The 18637-nt window shown below is 37.3% G+C and overlaps 1 long non-coding RNA gene across 1 annotated transcript; it reads right to left on the bottom strand.

Moving 5' to 3' along the window:
- Window positions 1–6727: 6727 nt before the first annotated feature.
- LOC147508924 (uncharacterized) lies at window positions 6728–7696 on the bottom strand. Its single transcript, XR_015218297.1, has 2 exons — window positions 7444–7696; window positions 6728–7361 (listed from the first exon to the last, which is right to left on the bottom strand). It is a non-coding gene; the product is annotated as an uncharacterized LOC147508924 (long non-coding RNA).
- Between the last annotated feature and the right edge of the window lie 10941 nt (window positions 7697–18637).

An 18637-nucleotide genomic window follows, 5' to 3' on the forward strand; every position in this document is an offset into this window, starting at 1 on the left:
TCATGAATCAAAGCTTGCAGGGTAATCGAATCAAGTTATGCACGACTGCCAAGGAACACATCCGACATCAGGGGTTTGACTGATGCAATTTTATTAGGACAAACAGTCTTGAGACGACTTCTTCTACCCACTTCTAAAGCAAATTGTGATGATACTATACAATATAACGAGCAGGGCTTAGGACTTCCATTCACAAAAATTCCTTACAATATTGGAATCATATATAGATCGTGTAGAGAAAAAGGGTGTTTTTTCTCTTTCTCGTGTAAGGTGCACCCTGCGCTTGGATTTGCTTGGCAAAATGCGCGGTGCACCTTTATGCCTTGTTCGAACTCCAGAAGCTTCAGCGCACCCTGTGCTCCCTTTTGCTTGGACAAGGGCGCAGGTCGCGTTCCACCGTATTTCAACACGAATTTGACTTATTTCGAAAGTTTTCTGAAATAGTATAAATATAGGTTTTTTCTGTAGAAACCTAACTTAACCAAAACCAAGAAAAAAAGAGATTATAAGAGAGCAATTTTGTGTGAGTTGAGTGTTCATTATTTGTGAGTGAATTGAGAGACTTGTAATCTGTTACTCTGGACATCAAGGAAAACTTGGTACTCGATCGCAGTGTGGACGTAGGAAAATTGCCGAACCACGATATATCTTTTTCTTGTGGTTTGTTCTCCTTTATATTAATTGTTTTACTTTATATGCTTGTTATTTTATATTGAGAAGTGTTGGAATATTGCTTGAAGGGTATTGAAGTCTTGTCTAGTGAGAAGGATCGATCCTTGTGTAGGATTGATCTATTTGTTGTTGATAATATTGTTTATGCATTACTCTATTCACAATAATTAGTATCAGAGCGTAGGTATACGACCTAGGATTTTAAGTTTTGGTAAAGAACCATAATGCTCGAAATTTGTGTAGACAAGGTGTTTGATAAACTTTCGAAGTGAAACTGTTTTTTGGGTTATTGTGTGTAACTTGAAAAATGGCTCCCAAGATGTCAAATGCTAAGTTTGAAGTAGAGAAGTTTAATGGGAAGAATAACTTTGAGATTTGGAGAGTCCAAGTCAGGGACATCCTCATCCAACAATGTTTGCATAAGGCCTTAAAAGGGAAACAAGCAAAGGCGGCGAGTATAAGTGATGATAATTGGGAAGAGTTCGATCTACAGGCTTGTTCATCAATCCGGTTGTGTCTTGCTAATGAGGTTATGTATAGTGTGATGGGAGAAGATACACCTTTATATTAATTGTTTTACTTTATATGCTTGTTATTTTATATTGAGAAGTGTTGGAATATTGCTTGATGATTGAAGAATATTGTTCATCAATCCGGGAGGTCTTGCTGCTAATGAGGTTATGTATAGTGTGATGGGAGAAGATACACCTTTATATTAATTGTTTTACTTTATATGCTTGTTATTTTATATTGAGAAGTGTTGGAATATTGCTTGGAGGGTGTTGAAGTCTTGTCTAGTGAGAAGGATCGATCCTTGTGTAGGATTGATCTATTTGTTGTGGATAATGTTGTTTCTGCATTGCTCTATCATAATAATTAGTATCAGAGCGTAGGTATACGACCTAGGATTTTAAGTTTTGGTAAAGAACCATAGTGCTCGAAATTTGTGTATACAAGGTGTTTAATAAACTTCCGAAGTGAAACTGTTTTTTGGGTTATTGTGTGTAACTTGAAAAATGGCTCCCAAGATGTCAAATGCTAAGTTTGAAGTAGAGAAGTTTAATGGGAAGAATAACTTTGAGATTTGGAGAGTCCAAGTCAGGGACATCCTCATCCAACAAGGTTTGCATAAGGCCTTAAAAGGGAAACAAGTAAAGGCGGCGAGTATGAGTGATGATAATTGGGAAGAGTTCGATCTACAGGCTTGTTCATCAATCCGGTTGTGTCTTGCTAATGAGGTTATGTATAGTGTGATGGGAGAAGATACCGCTGCCGGTATTTGGCTCAAGCTAGAGTCTATGTATATGGCCAAGAGCATGACGAACAAGATGTATCTTAAGAAGCGTCTTTATCGGTACATTATGGTGGATGGTTCAACGATGCAAGAGCACGTTAGTGAGTTCCGTCGACGCCTAACGGATTATTTGAATGTTGGTATGCAGATGGATGATGAGGATCAAGCGACATGTTTAATATTCTCTTTGCCTGAAAGCTATGAGCATCTAATGACCACATTTATGAACAGAGAAGATGTTGATCTTGACGAAATTCAAAGTGTGTTACTTTCTTATGACTTGATAAAAAAGACAAGAGTTGAGAATAACATTGATGCAGGTCAGGGGCTAGTGGCAAGAGGAAGTCGCATGAAAAGGCTTCTACAAGCAATGAGAAGTTTAGGTCCAAGTCAAAGAAGCCTTTGACACATGTAAAGTGTTACAATTGCGATGAAAAGGGACATTATGCAAGTAATTGTTCTCACCCGAAGAAAGAGAACAAGAGAGATGGTAAGAAGAAAGGTAAGGCTAAAATTGAGGCAAGTTATGCTTCAGGCTCTGAAGGGGACGAGTTAAGTCTCTGTGTGTCCACACAAGACTATATGGCCGAAAGGTAGATTCTTGATTCCGGATGTTCCTATCATATATGCCCAAATAGAAAGTGGTTTACTTCTTATGAGAGCATTGATGGTGGTTCCGTTTTGATGGGTAATGACGTTGTTTGTAAGACGGTAGGAATTGGAACTATACGGGTTAAGATGCATGATGGTGTAGTGAGGACTTTAACCGATGTGAGACATGTTCCTGAGCTAAAGAAAAACCTTATTTCTCTTGGTACCTTGGATTCTAAAGGCCACAAGTTTGGGGCGAAGGTGGAGTCATAAAGATTGTCAGTGGCTCTTTAGTTGTAATGAAAGGTCAAAGACATAGAACCTTGTATACTTTGACAGGTATTACCGTGATAGGCGATGTAGCAGTGGTTGTATGTAGTGATGATTCTGAATGCACTAAGATGTGGCATGTGCGACTAGGGCATATGAGTGAAAAGGGTTTGTCTGGGTTGTACAAGCGAGAGTTCTTGAAGGACTTGAAGAAGCCAAGTATGGGGTTCTGTAAGCATTACGTCTATGGGAAGCAGTGCAGAGTCAAGTTCAAGTCAAGCAAGCACACGACAACAGGCATCCTTGACTATGTGCATACGGATGTTTGGGGACCCTCCAGAGTGGCTTCTAAAGGACGTAACCGTTATTATGTCTCATTCATTGATGATCATACCCACTATGTGTGAATGTATATGATGAAAATGAAAGATGAAGTGTTTGAGACATTTAAAAAGTGGAAGGCAAGGGTTGAGAATCGCACAGATATGAAGGTCAAGACACTACAGTCTGACAATGGTATTGAGTATACCTATGGGCCTTTTCAAGAGTTTTATGCACAACAGAGAATTGCCAGACACTAGACAGTCAGGGGCACACCTCAGCAGAATGAAATGGCAGAGAGGATGAATAGAACCTTGTTTGAAAGAGCGAGATGTTTGTTGTCTAATGCCAGTCTAGGTAAAGAGTATTGGGCAAATACAGTGTCTATGGTGTGTTATTTGTATAATAGGTCACCAGTTCCAACTATAGATTGCAGGACACCTTATGAGGTGTGGTCAGGTAACCCAGCTGATTATAGTATTTTGCGAGTGTTTGGATTGACTGCTTACTACCATGTGAAGGAGAGCAAGCTATATCCTAGAGCTAAGAAAGCCATATTCTTAGGCTTCGCAAATGGGGTAAAGGGATACTTGTGGTGTCTAGAAGACCACAAGTTCCTGGTCAGCAGAGATGTTACCTTTGATGAGACTTCCGTGTTATCTTTCGCATGGGAAGGAAGGAACCGAAAGAGAATGGTGAGTCATATAGAAGTTCAAGCCATCGAGCTTGAAGTTATCCGATCTGCCAGATGACTAGTTGGTTCATGATGAGGTACCAAATCATGGAACCACACAACAACAGGAAGAAGAGCAAGAGCATCCACAACTTGCATTGGCTGACCCTAGGCCAAAGAGACAAGTTAAAGAAGTGCACAAGTATGGTCACGAGAAGCTGGTGAAACACTATGGTCAAGTGGATTTAGTGGCATATGCACTGAATATCGAAGATGATGAGCCAGATAGTTTCAAGGAAGCTGTTAGAGATGCTCATTACAGAGATTGGTTGGTTGCTATGCAAGAAGAGATGGAGTCTCTTGATAAAAATCACACATGAGACCTAGTTTTATTGTCAAAGGGCAAAAGGACTATCGACAGTAAATGGGTGTTCAGAAAGAAAGAGGTTTTTCCTGAGTCCGATAGTGCTGGGTACAAGGCAAGAGTAGTAGCAAAGGGTTTTTCACATAAGGAGTCGACTACAATGAGGTATTTTCCTCGGTGGTCAAACATACTTCCATTCGTGTGTTATTGAGTTTAGTTGCTTACTTCGACTTAGAGTTAGAGCAACTTGATATTAAAACTGCTTTCTTGCATGGGGACTTGGAGGAAGAGATCTATATGAGACAACCTGAAGGGTTTGTTATTGCTGAGAAAGAAGATTATGTATGCAAATTGAATCGGTCACTGTATGGGTTAAAGCAATCGCTCAGGCAATGGTACAAGTGCTTTGACACATTCATGATGCAACATGAGTACACCCGAAGTAAGTATGACTGTTGTGTCTACTTTCGTAGGCTTCGTAGTAATGACTTCATCTATCTCCTGCTTTATGTGGATGACATGCTTATTGCTTCCAAAAGCATGGTGGAGATAGACAAGTTGAAATCTCAACTTAGCTTTGAGTTTGAGATGAAAGACTTAGGTGGAGCCAAGATCTTGGGCATGGAGATTGACAGAGATAGGAAGAAGCGACGGATAGTTGTATCTCAGAAGAAATACCTTCAGAAAGTAATTTCTCGTTTTGGTATGGAGAATGCAAAGTCGGTTTCTTCACCTTTAGCTGGGCATTTTAGGCTTTCAGTTAAGTTCTCTCCTAGTTCGGTAGAGGAACAAAAGCATATGGCAAATGTTACTTATGCAAGTGCCGTGGGAAGTTTGATGTATGCTATGATGTACACCCGGATATTTTGTGCAGATTAGTGTTGTAAGCAGTATATAGCAAATCTCGGGAAGCAAACATTGGGGAAGCGATGAAATGGGTACTAAGGTACTTGAAGGGTACCTTGGATGTTGGATTTGTTTATGGTGGAGGCACTTGTTATGTCAGTGGATATGTGGACTCAGATTATGCAGGTGATCTAGATAGACGACAATCGACTACTGGTTATGTGTTTATGATGCATGGTGCACCGGTTAGTTGGAGGTCTATGCTTCAAAATTTCTGATTGCTTGCTCTATATACTACTAAGGCAGAGTATATAGCAGTGGCAGAGGCAGTTAAAGAGGCACTATATGGCTTCGAGGTCTTCTGGATGATATGGGTATTAAGCAGAACAATGTTGCTTTGTATTGTGATAGTTAAAGTGCTATTCATTTGGCGAAGAACCAGGTTCATCATGCTCGGACCAAGCATATTGATGTCCGTTATCACTTTATACAGGATATCGTTAAGGATGGTGATGTAGCACTTGAGAAAGTGGACACCCATGACAATCCTGTTGATATGTTGACAAAGGTTGTCACTGGAGTTAAGTTCTAACACTGCTTGGACTTGCTCCAAATCCTACATGCTTGAAAAAGCCCTTTGTGGGCATGGCCCTATGGGGCAGTTGACTGCGAGTCTTCCTTGCTGGATGTGTTCGGCTCGGTTTTATGTGTTAAAACCTCACTAAGGCGGAGAATGTAGAGAAAAAGGGTGTTTTTTCTCTTTCTCGTGTAAGGCGCACCCTGCGCTTGGATTTGCTTGGCAAAGGGCGCGGTGCGCGCTCATGCCTTGGTCGAACTCCAAAAGCTTCAAGGCACCCTGCGCTCCCTTTTGCTTGGACAAGAGCACGGGTCGCACTCCACCGTATTTCAACACGAATTTGACTCATTTCGGAAGTTTTCTGAAATAGTATAAATATAGATTTTTTCTGTAGAAACCTAACTTAACCAAAACCAAGAAAAAGATATATTATAAGAGAGCAATTATGTGTGAGTTGAGTGTTCATTATTTGTGAGTGAATTGAGAGACTTGTAATCTGTTACTCTGAATATCAAAAAAAGCTTGGAACTAGCAATGTAGACGTAGACAAATTGTCGAACCACAATATATCTTTTTCTTGTGGTTTGTTCTCCTTTACATTAATTGTTTTATTTTATATGTTTGTTATTTGATATTGAGAAGTGTTGGGATATTGCTTGGAGGGTGTTGAAGTCTTGTCTAGTGAGAATGATCGATCTTTGTGTATAATTGATCTATTTGTTGTGGGTAACGTTGTTTCCACATTCTGCATTGCTCTATTTACAACAGATTGGAACGATGTATACCATATTATTTGAACTTACAGCTTGTTTGCTTAATTTCTCAAGACACTTTGGTTAGTTCTAGGATATATGTAATACCATTAAAGCAAGTAATTCAATGAAATGAAAGAAAATCCAACAAAAATGACTTAATGAATAAGATTATTAGATATTAAGATCTTCTTAAGATATAGTATTATAGTTCTATACACTACAGAAACAAAGGAATTACATAATTAGAGCATGTTTGTTACTAGGTTTCTAGTATACGAAGGTGTTGGCACTCGAGGTAATTAAGGATGTTAATACCAAGGAGAGAGTCAGAATCCACTCTTATGCCTATGCAGTATTGGAGAAATAAATGGAAGAAATAAAAATATAATATTATTCTAGAATGGTAGATTAGGACATTTTATAATAGAGAAGATCATAAATTGATTTGATAATGATGTTGTTATTCTAGTTTCCTTATTAGATTTATTGGCTATCTATATAAACCCATTTAAGGGAATGATGTAATAATCATCCTAATTACAATAATAAAATCTCATTATGCAGACAACCAAAAAGACCATGCTTGATAGCATTGAGTTTCTGGTGTTCACGATTCTTGAAGCCACACAAATTAAGTACCGTAGTGTAAGATGGTCGACGATAGAGCTAAAGACTAAAGTTGACCTTGATACCTTGCATTCATGGGTAAGCTTACAAGGGCTTGAGAGTTCAGATTTGGAGTTCGCCAGGTGTGTTGAAGAACAGATCAGCTCTGCCCAAGAAGAAATTCTGAATCATCATCGATCAACGCCAGCTAACAGTGAGAAACCGAAAACTCTTTGTAGAGGTGGGCAGAGGCTCTCATAAAGGACTCCATGAACTTTACTACGCATGGAGCTTTTTGGTCTTCTGCTGGTTCGAGCTGATGGGATTTCGTTTCAGTAAATTGGTAGCATAGGTGTATGGAAATAAGAAGTAATGTTGCATCCAATTATGCGCTGTAAAATCATGAATTAACTCTAACTTTGATTTACCCAATTCGTACACGACTTTCTTTTGGCTAAAAATAACGTAAATGACCTGCGGATTCAATGGGTGCAATGCAACAGAACCCCATTCCCAGCCAAATTGCGTTGGCGGATGTGGAAAATCAGTGTCTCGAAACTTATTGATCTGTGTCTGAGAGACCATTCCTTGCTACAATCATCCTTGCCGTTGAGTACCCATATCTGAATATTCGTAAAATCATTTGTTACATACTGAATAAGCCCATCTGACTGACCAAAGCGTTTATTCGCTACAGAAGGTCCTGGACATTCCAGCAGTTGCAAGCCTTCTTTTGTGTCATCAAATATCACAACACAATTGAGCCAAGTTGTTTTTGTCATTCCTGTATGTACCACTATATTCGTACTCCTACAAACATAATTTGTCGAGTACCACTATGGCGTCACTCACTACTAGGTACGATGCCCAAAATTATGACAGATATGTGCTGCCCAAAATTATGACAGACATGTGTTGCCCAAAATTATGGCGTGTCTGCCCTGCCCAGAATTATGGCACCATAAGCTAGATATGACAGGTTCAGATTTAGAAAACATATTTGTCAAGATATGCTTCCATATTAAAACTTTACATAATTACATAAGATTTTCTATCAATTAAAGAAATGATATTTCTTATTATTATCCTATAAATACTCCATTCATTTGAAGCAAAGAACTACGCACATGGAGACTTGATTCTGGAAAACACTCTGGATACGTAGGCAGCCACCTGGTTCAGTCTCTCCTCTACCACAATCAACACCCCTTACAACTTCATTAGTGTGTTTAGGTGAATCATTGCCCAAACATAATTGGTACCGTTTGCGGTTCTTAACAACGGGCCCTCTTCCACGTTTTCCCTTCAAGCTCCATTAATGGTGACAACTACAAGATCACAAGTAAACGACCAGGCAAGAACACAACAGTCCGATGAAAACAACTTAGCAAATCTTGAAGATCCAGTCAATCAAGTTCCACCATACCAAAAGGCATCACCTTTGCAGCTTCAAATACCATGAAAGCCCAGATCTAAACTTCCACGGTCTCACTAGCCAATATCTTCAATTCTCCTCATAATGGCGAGATGTAGATCTAAGAAATATGGAGCCAGATGATAAAAGCCTAACCCTGGAAGTGCTGCATCAAAGACTCAGAAAAACAAAGAAAAACTTAACGACAACTTGCAGAAGCAACTAAACAAAGGGAGGCTAGTACACCTATCAACTATAGCGCGGCGAAAACGCAAGAGAATTTTCACAAGTGCTCCAAAATGTTATCAGATCTTACACCCTTACAGAGAAGAACATTGAAGTTAACCATGGTAGAAAGCAGAATGAAGAAGTTAAACAAACATTCAAATGTCAACTATCAGCCGAAATAGATTTACTACTTGCAAGTTCTATTAACGGTTGTTACTCGATATTCGATAATCAGGCAAACAAGAGTTCATCAGTCTAACACAACAACTCGCTGGATTAAGAGACTCAATAAACTAAAAGGCTCAATATTAATTTGCATCCTCTACCGCCTTCATTAATGGCCACCACAATGTAGATCCAAACTTTTACAATCTAAAGTTTCAATTTTTGCTTTTCACTTTTTCTTTGTTTAACTTTTTGTACTATTTATTTTTGTACTTAGGCTTCAGCAATGGAAAACATAACTACACATAAGACAATAGCATCGTTACAGAGAAGACGCTACAATATTGTCAGCGTAAAGCAAAATAAAACAACCACAAGATAGACAACGACAATAACACTGTCACTTCTATAACACAATCAGATTTAATGTAAACTATAGCGTATGGACTGAATACAAGACAACAAATAACAAGAATAGAGGAAGACGACACTATCTCGTAGGCACTAAAAGTGGGCAGCACTAGTGAGCAACAGAAGTAGCGAAACACTAGTGGATAGCATCAGAAAGGAAATTAATGACACCTTCTACGCCCTAGGCTAACATGGTGTTCACTTATGTTGTCGAAGCACTGAGGGTCTAACCACAGACAACCCAACTCCTGTGCCTTATGGGTTCACACATAGAGCTCCAGGCTCACAACTTGCCCACTCTTTCAAATGCACACAAAGTCTTAACTGAAGATACCCTTTTACACGAGCTCATAGGAGCAAGAATGCAAGAACACGACAAGAAGAAGAAAACAACTTACCAAATCCTGAAGTTCTGATTAATCAGATCGCGATGATCAACTAGCCGCACAAGATCTATAAGCTCGACCTTCACATCTCCAAGTGCCACGACATCCTAGATCTAGACGTACACGACCAAAGTGTAGGAACCATTATTTCAAAATGCAAATTTCTACAAACCGCGAAAACCTACGCACAGTGGAATTAATGGGGTTCACGGTTTTGGATAAGAAAACATACCTTTTAGAATCGGCTAAGATATAATATCTGAGAATCCAATAGCTATGAATCCAAATCAACAATCAATCTCTTGATCTTCTGTTGTATTCATTTTAATAGATTGGACGTTGTGTGGGCAACGATCTACCAACCCCCTTCTCTCTCACAAAGCTAGATCCAATTTTGGATCTATCTTTTCTTGCCTCTCTTTTCAATCCAGTGAATAGTGAATTTCGGCCAGGAGAGAAGAGATTCTATTTATAGGCTACAACATGGACCATGAGGAGAAATTAGGGTTGGGCCTCCTAACGGGCTTGGGATTCCCATGTTCACCCAAAACACACGGCCTAAGTCCGTCAACAAATGGCTTATTCCACTAAAGGTCATTGTTGCACTACCGCCCTAATCCTAAATTACGTGTCAGCGTTTATGGGCTCCATATTATATGCTCGTTGATCTCCCCGTGCTTAAGATATCGAATGTCCATTGATTAAGTCAAATTACTGACAACTACATTAATCAACTTCTTATGTCCTTGAGTAGTACCACTCAACCTCATTGTCATGTCGGATCAAATCCACCTGCAGGATTTACATGACAATCCTTATGAGCTCCTCAAGGGGACATCATCAGCCCGACTTCTTGCGGGACACGGATTCCTTCTATAATCAACACCACACCTTACATACAATGTCATTACCCAATCCATCGAGTTTGTTGATTCACTCATTGATGATTTAAAGAATCTCACTCATTGATGATTTAAAGCAATGTACAATGCACGTAAGTGCCCGTTATTATATCCGGATTAAGAGGACAAGCATCCATAATAACAAAGGCGTTTGTTCTCTTATATAGTTAGTATAAAGAGAAACAACCTCACTTGGTCCTGTTCAATACAGACAAAGTGTACTAGTGTAATTATATAGTCAAGATAGATTAATACTATATTATACTACAACCGTACCAATGGTTTGTCTAAATCTATCTAGGTTGTGAACGATTACTTATACTTTATAAGGTACTGATGATATGATCTTTTGTGTGTCCACACTATATCATTTACAACATAAAGTATTAGACACATGCATATAACTAATATGCATAACATTTGCCCATATGATTCTTATTCAAAATATAAAGAATTAGAGTTATTACAAAAGTAATGTTTTTAGTATATAACCCTATCACGAAGGCTCCAACAACTCATCCTCAAGATCTAGATGCTACAAATGCAATCAAAGTAGATTTAGAGAATATTGAGATAGGAGATGAAGATGCTCCTTTAGAAGTGTTGCGTTAGAGGTTTAGAAGAGAGAAGGAATATAGCAACTACTTATAGAAGCAACTGGACAAAGGGAAGCAAGTACAAAGGTAAAACGCTGATGTTGCATCTTCCACACTGATATCTATCACTTTTTGGTATAAAGATATGAAATCTTTATTTCGTTCAGAGTAGACTCAAGTCCTTACTCATGTCTTCTTGCATTTAGTTGAGTAGGGATTCGAACCAACCTAAATTCTAGGACAACATGCAACTTTCTAATGCTCTAAAAGGGAAACTAGTGAGTAAGTTTAATATTGAATTACTAGCTAAGCTTGGTTTTGTTGTTTAAGCCTTAACAAGTGCAAAAAAATGTGAAAACACAAAAACAGTAGAAAAAGACTAAGAATTTTACAAGATATTTAAGAAGAAAGAAGTAGTGGAAGATTATAATACTCATGCAAGAACTTATTATCTTATCTTAGTATATGATTCCTACCATCTCTAAGCTGTTTTGAGTATATTATCAAACCCAAACCGACTTAAACGTCGATCCCTAGCGAGATGAACTCATCTCTAAGTCCATTTCCTTAGCATAAAAAGTTGAATTGGACTTTCATCTCTGAAACTCCATCTCAACTTCTGGACTCATAAAACATAATCCTGTCAAATCTAGAAACGTGGAGTTAATTAAGGTTTGCGCGTGCGGCTGTCCCAGGTATGGAAAGGAAGGCGCATGTGAGCCTTTCTTCACTTCCAGGCCTCAAGTTTGGCCGGACACTACCATTTTGGGGTAATGTGTTATATGCGTCTTAGGTCTAGGCAGAGAATCCTACTACAAAGAAATCTATACAAACCCTCACATGAGCATCATTAACCCTCCACCTTGGAGAATTTTAGCTCATGATCCTTGGGTTTATTTTTGTAAGATACAAACTAATAAGTAATAAAAAGAAGAAAGGAATGTAAAAACATATTACCTAAGAAAGAAAGAAATTTTATTAGAAACTAGAAAGTGTTTCCACCATTAACATCTTACAAGCTTTCTTTCTAAAAAAAACTAAAAACTCCTCTCCAAAAGATAAAAACTTGGAATTTAAATTGAATAAGAGTCAAGGCAATCAATATAGTGCATCCCCCCTTGTTTTGTTTTCTTCTCCATTTGAGAGAAATCTCATTTCCTCCTACGTGAAACACCAAACCACATTTACTTTCTTCTTACCCACACAATCCATAACAAAATGACACTTATCTTTTTTTTCACTATTAACACCTAATCTCATCTAACTTTATTAACTACATGCAAGGTGCCATTTTTACACCAATTATTTGCACCTTTGTCTTGACTTGTATGATGACTCATCAAATCTTGTGGGCCCACATAGTGGGTCCACGTGCAGTCCAGTGGTGGTCCGGTCTTTTGGCAATTTTACAACTTTCCGCCTATGGGTAGAGTTCATCGCACTGATCGTCTGAGCAGCTCACTTGTCGCATTCGGAGTCATAGTTCAAGAGGTAGGAGCTTCGGAAGTTTGATGCTTATATGCGGATTTATTGGGCTTCACATGGGCTTAATTAGAAAGCTTATGTACACTCCCTATTCCGTGTTTAAATGTTGGCTTTATAATTATTTGTACGTTAGTTGCTCTAACCTGTAAAAACACAAAAATGTGATTATTTCATGATTATTAAACACAAAATTAACCGAAATATTATGTCTCTATGGGGTTTTATAGTACAGTTTTGGGTGCTTATCACATCTTCCCCAAACAACACTTTGCTTGTCCTCAAGCAAAGAAGAGACATTAAAACAGATAAGTGGCCAAAACTGGGCATCTTAAACTAAATCTCGTTTCACAGAGCGCGGTTGCATTGACCGTATGCAACAAGGCCTTAAACCACTAGGAATTCCCTAGTGGACGAGTTATAGCCTCATGAGAGTTTTCCAGAAAAGATACTCACAAACTTCATTTATACTATAACGACTCAATAACAAAAGCTTGTTTCCTAAATTAACCCTCTCAGATATCTATACATCTCCTTGGTGGGGAACGAGGATTAATTCCTTTGAAACTCAAGTTAATATGCATACAATAATTAAAACATCTACATATGAACATGCATACAGTGAGCTTTACATTGAAAGATATTAGCAGGGCCGTTTCTGGATCCTTTGGAGAGTATACATAAATGGGTTCTCACAGGTATGTGTCGAAACACAAATTCGCTCATAATTTTTCCACTTAGGTTGTGCTAACTCCAGTGTGTAGTGGGCACATATTTCCTCACATACTCAATGACAGTCAGAGGAGCCGAGGTCGATCAATCACATCTACTACTTATTATCACACCATCCTACTCCTAATTGAGCTAGATGTCTTTATTAGTTATTATGGGGCTTAGGTGGTAGTATAGAAGAAAATGGAAATGGATGATCAAAAAATGATAAGTATGAGAGAATAAGGTCTTCAAGATATTTACACTCGAGAAATCCTTGTTTTCTTTTCCTACTTCTACCCGAGTTTTCCTACCTTGCTCTTAAGTCTTTTACTTATTTCACACTCTAATTATTATTATTATTATTATTATTATTATTATTATTATTATTATTATTATATATATATATATATATATATATATATATATATATATATATATATATATATATATATATATATATATATATATATATATATATTTCACACTCTAATTATTATATATATATGATAAGTGTTCAAAAAGTACAATTTAACCCTCGATTATGTCTCTTGTTTAGCCATCTTAGTGGACTAATAGTGTTTGTAAGTTATGTTTTATGATTCTACAAGAGAAAAAGTGAGTTTTGTGGAATATTAGAGAAAAAGGGTTAAAACGGAGCAATTCGGAGCATTAAAGATCATATGGGAAGCTCGTGGACAATCATGGAGAAGGCCAAGGAATTTAAGCTATTAAAGATGCGACTTGGACCTATTTTAAAGCCTATTTGGAAGCCCAAGGCCAAAAGATTCGTTGCTTAAACCAAAGCCCGCAAAAGAGGATAGAAGGATAGAGCAGAAGAGACAAAATAGACTTCCGCGTCTGAGACTCATGGATCGTGAGTCCAGACTCAATGCTCGCGTCTGGGACATATGGATCGTGAGTCCAGACGCATTTCTCAAGTCTGAGACGCATGGATCATGAGTCCAGACGCATGGATCGACACTATAGCCAATTCCTTCTCAGTTTTGGAGACGAAGTTGGACTCTGAAAGAAGTTTATTTGTATTAGGAAACAAATGGTGGTTTGGAATGCTTCTAGAGCTCATTGTAACCTCTATAAATAGAGGACCTAAGTGCCTCATGTAATTTGCCAATTCACTTATACTCTTGTCTCTAGAACTTGAGGCATAGAGAGATTAATAATAAAAGATCGGTTTTAACTAGTTGAGCATTAATAAATTAGTCTTTCTAGTCTTATGTTCTTCGACTCTTCTTCTTCTCGTTCTCCGTGTTCTTCCTTCTTTATGGAAGGCTAATATTCTCCTTCAAGGGAGGAGATGAAGCCAGTGCTTAAGGTTTAATGATTCTTCTGGTTCATGGTGTTTTTCAATCAGGTTAGTTCTTTATGTTTTTAGTTATTAGTTCCATTGCCCAGACCAGGGGATGGAAGTATAGATTAAGGTTTTTATTTATTGCAATCGAATATCATGCTAGTTTAGGATTTTATTTATTGCAATTGAATATTTGCTAGTGACATGTTTTTATTTATTGCAATTGAATATAATGCTAAAATAGGGTTTTATTTATTGTAATTGAATATTATACTATTATTCTCTACTTTTCTTCTAGTTATGTAGTGTTTTAGAGTAAGGGAAGTATTCCTTGTGTTTGTCTTAGATGGTGATTCATTGAATAGCTGCCTAAGGTCACATAAAAGGAAAGAAGATACTAGTAACATGAACATAGAAACAACCTTAAGTAGAGTTATTTGTTAACGATGTTTTGTCCAAAATGGCATCGACACTCGCTCGATTGCCTAATTGTAGTCTATTTGTAAGAACAATCATGAAGTAGAAGGTCATAGATCAAAAGTATTGGTGGATTCTAATCTCTTGAATTCTCTTTCTTATAAATTCTCAATAGTTTAGTTTAGTTTAGTTTAGCATTAGAATCTAAAATATATAATAATAGTTTTTAATCCCTCAAAACCCCTTTCCAGTCATGTCCTTCATATAAACATACACTTAAAAGTGGAACGATACCTTACTCATCCTTTACTTATTGAGGGATAATTAGGTTTTGATACGCTTCTATTTTGTTCAACAACCATCATCTATCCATATCCCACATCTCATCTACACACAAAAAGAGGCAAGGTTAATATATATATATATATATTTAAGGCTTAAAAACATGATTCTATTTTCCTTTCTTGAAGCAAGTAACTAACTTTTATTTGGGACAAGTGTTTCTCTTTACTTTTCTACATTTCATCCTATTTCTCATACTCATCACTTAGATAGGTCTTTTATTTGGTTTAATAGATGGGTAAGGAATTTTTGGTGAAAGTGAAAGGTTTGATGAAAGGTTCAGTGGAGTGACTAGCGGCAAAATTTGTAATGCCCATATTTAAAATACGTATTTATTTATTTATTTAAAATTCGCTGAATTGGATTTGGGATACGTGGGCCTGATTTCTAGGCGCAAGTCTGTGTTGGGCTTAGGTTTCAAACCCAGGTATATACATTGTCACCAAGTTCGGCGTTTTTTTGAAAAAAAACGCGTTTAAAACTCGAGATATTGGCAAGGCGTCTGGTTCCAGTTTAAAACCCGGGTTTTAAAAAAAACCCGTTTTAAACGCATTTTAAACTTAAAAAACGTTTAAAACCCAAGATTTTGAAAATCTCCCGTTTAAAACTTTTTTTTTTTTTTTTTTTTTTTTTTTAATCTAAAAGAAAACACGAAGAAGAAAAAGGGATTTTGGAGTTTACCTTTTTGAAGAGTGGGCGGTAGATTGACTTATTGAGACAATTTTATTTTGTTTTGGACTATTAATAATTAATTATAAATTATAAATTTATTAACTTATTTGTAGAGCTTGATTATGCCATTATGGTTGGTAATTAGTAGTATCTTATTTAGAGTCGTGTTTTGGTACTAAATCTAAAACTTCTAGTATTTGGATGAGTAATGATAATTTGATACTTTCATGTATTTGAATTTTCTTTCATTTGTATTATTTTTATTTTTATTTTATGTGTCAATTCTTTTTTCCACTCTTATAAAAAAATCAAATTCTTTATCTATTATATTCTTTATCATCGGTTTTTACCGTTTCTTTTACGTATTGTACGTATTATATGTTTTAAACCCATTTTACCGTTTTAAACCCGTTTTTTATGCCCCATGTTTTTTTACGTTTTTTTTTTCCGTTTTTTTCCCGAGACATTCCGTTTAAAACACGAACTAAGTTTTTTTCAGATACTCCGTTTTAAACCCGTACCGTACTTGGTGACAATGGGTATATATACATTTTTCCAGAGAATAGGGTTTTTGGGGATTAAAATAAAATAAAAAAAAATGGAGGCGGAGATAAGGAAACTCGATTGCTAGAGAGTTGGAGCACGACGATTTGGACTATGAGGGATTGGTGGAGCTTTTAATACAGGTGAGTAGATATTTTTTTATACACTGTATGATTTTCGCAAGTTTAAAAATAATACGTAAATTGTCGATTGTATATATATTTGTTTATTTTTATATACTGGGATTTAAATTTTCGGTGATGTTTGGAATCAAGTTTACTGTTATAATTGAAAAAAAACAACAAAAGTTATAAAATAAATAAATAAACAGGATATAGAGATTTGGTTCGGCAGGCAAGAACTCAGTATAGATCCAATTTTTTAGGATCGTTAATAGATCATGATTTTCATTCATTATACATTTGTTTCCTTGGATATATATCAGGGGTTGTGTAGTTATTGTAAATGGTGGAGTTTTTGGGATAGATGGGAGATTGATTTTCGGATTTGAACCACTGGCGGTCGGGCTCATTTTGTTAAACAATTGGGATTGGGCGAATTGGTTTTGTTTTGGTTGGTTGTTGTATATGGTTTGGGGTGCTGTCGAAGCTCTTTCGAAGCTCTGTAACTGTGTTAATGGCGGCCAGAGAAATCGGCGAGTGGATTTGATTAAGTGAATTGTTGTTGTTTTGGTTGGATGATGTTGTGTAACTCCCGTATTTAAAATACATATTTATTTATTAATTAATTAATTAAATTATTTATTTAAAATTCGCTGGATTGGATTTGGGATATGTGGGCCTGATTTCTGGGCCCGAGCCTGTGTTGGGCTTAGGTTTCAAACCCAGGTAGATATACATATTTTTCTAGAGAATAGGGTTTTGAGAATAAAATTAAATAAAAGTGAAGACGGAGATAAAAAACTTGATTGCTAGAGCGTTGGAGCGCGACGATTCGGACGCTGAGGGATTCGTATAGTTTTTAATACAGGTGAGTAGTTATGTTTTTTTTCTTTTTACCAAAACTAAAGTTGTACGTCTACAAATAAAAACCTTTACGGTTGAGTGTTTCCGATCAATTTTCTACTTATTTATTTCTGTCGATATCTTTTAGTTTTATTGAACTGTTGAACTCTGAAATCGAAATTTGAACTGTTGAAGCTCGAAAGAGCGTCAATGGTAGTGCAAGCCCAGAGAACAGAGAAATTGTCTCTGTATACTGTTGGAACTTTTATTTTGGTATTATCTGTTGGTTGATGTCGGGGGTTAAGAGTTTGACGGTTGGGTTGTTGTGTATGGAGAATTGGTGCTGTGAAGGTTGAGGGAGACGTTAATGGCGTCGAACGCCATTGGTGAGCAATGAGGGTTTTTGGGTTTGAGTATATCCTAAAGTTTTGGTTAAGTATTGGAAGGGATTGTTGGTGATGGGGTAGTGTAGGGTGTGTGTGTGGGCTGTTAATGGTGCTACTGAAGCTCCAGAGGTGCGTCAATAGAGGTCGAGTTTTTCTGTAAGTGGTGAATGAGGTAAGGAATCAAGTTTTTTAGTATAGTATAGTGTTAGGTTTTGTTGGGGATCAAAACCCAACTGTTTCAATAGGTGGTAAGGTGCTGTTGAAGCTTGAAGGTCCATTAATTCAATTGGGTGGTATCGGCATGTGGGATTTTTCACGGGGTGCAAAACCGAACTAGTTTGGGTTGTTTTGGAGTGCCGGTGGGTGGTTGATGGTGGCTGGAATGTGGTGGAAGGAGCTGCCTGGTGAGGGAGACGATACTGTTTGTTTGTTTGGGCTTGGGCTTGGGTCGGAACCAAGTGGGTTGGTTTTGTTTGGGCCCAAAAATCTATTTTAGTTTTGGGCCGGTTTTAATATTAGTTGCTGGGCCGAAATCTAATTTTGTTGTTGGGCCGACTCATATTAGCTTTCTTTGGACCAGTTTTTTTTCTATTTTTTTGTTTTGGGCTTGGTCCATATGTTTTAAAGTGGGTCAGGTTGATTCACTAGGCCAGTTTAAACTTTTGGGGCCGGGTTCTAAGGTTTGGGTTTGGGCTTGGCTAGTTGGGTCTGAACCATTTCCTTAGTCATGAGCCCA

This window comes from Coptis chinensis, chromosome 3, assembly GCF_015680905.1.
Source record: "Coptis chinensis isolate HL-2020 chromosome 3, ASM1568090v1, whole genome shotgun sequence".
NCBI lineage: Eukaryota > Viridiplantae > Streptophyta > Magnoliopsida > Ranunculales > Ranunculaceae > Coptis > Coptis chinensis.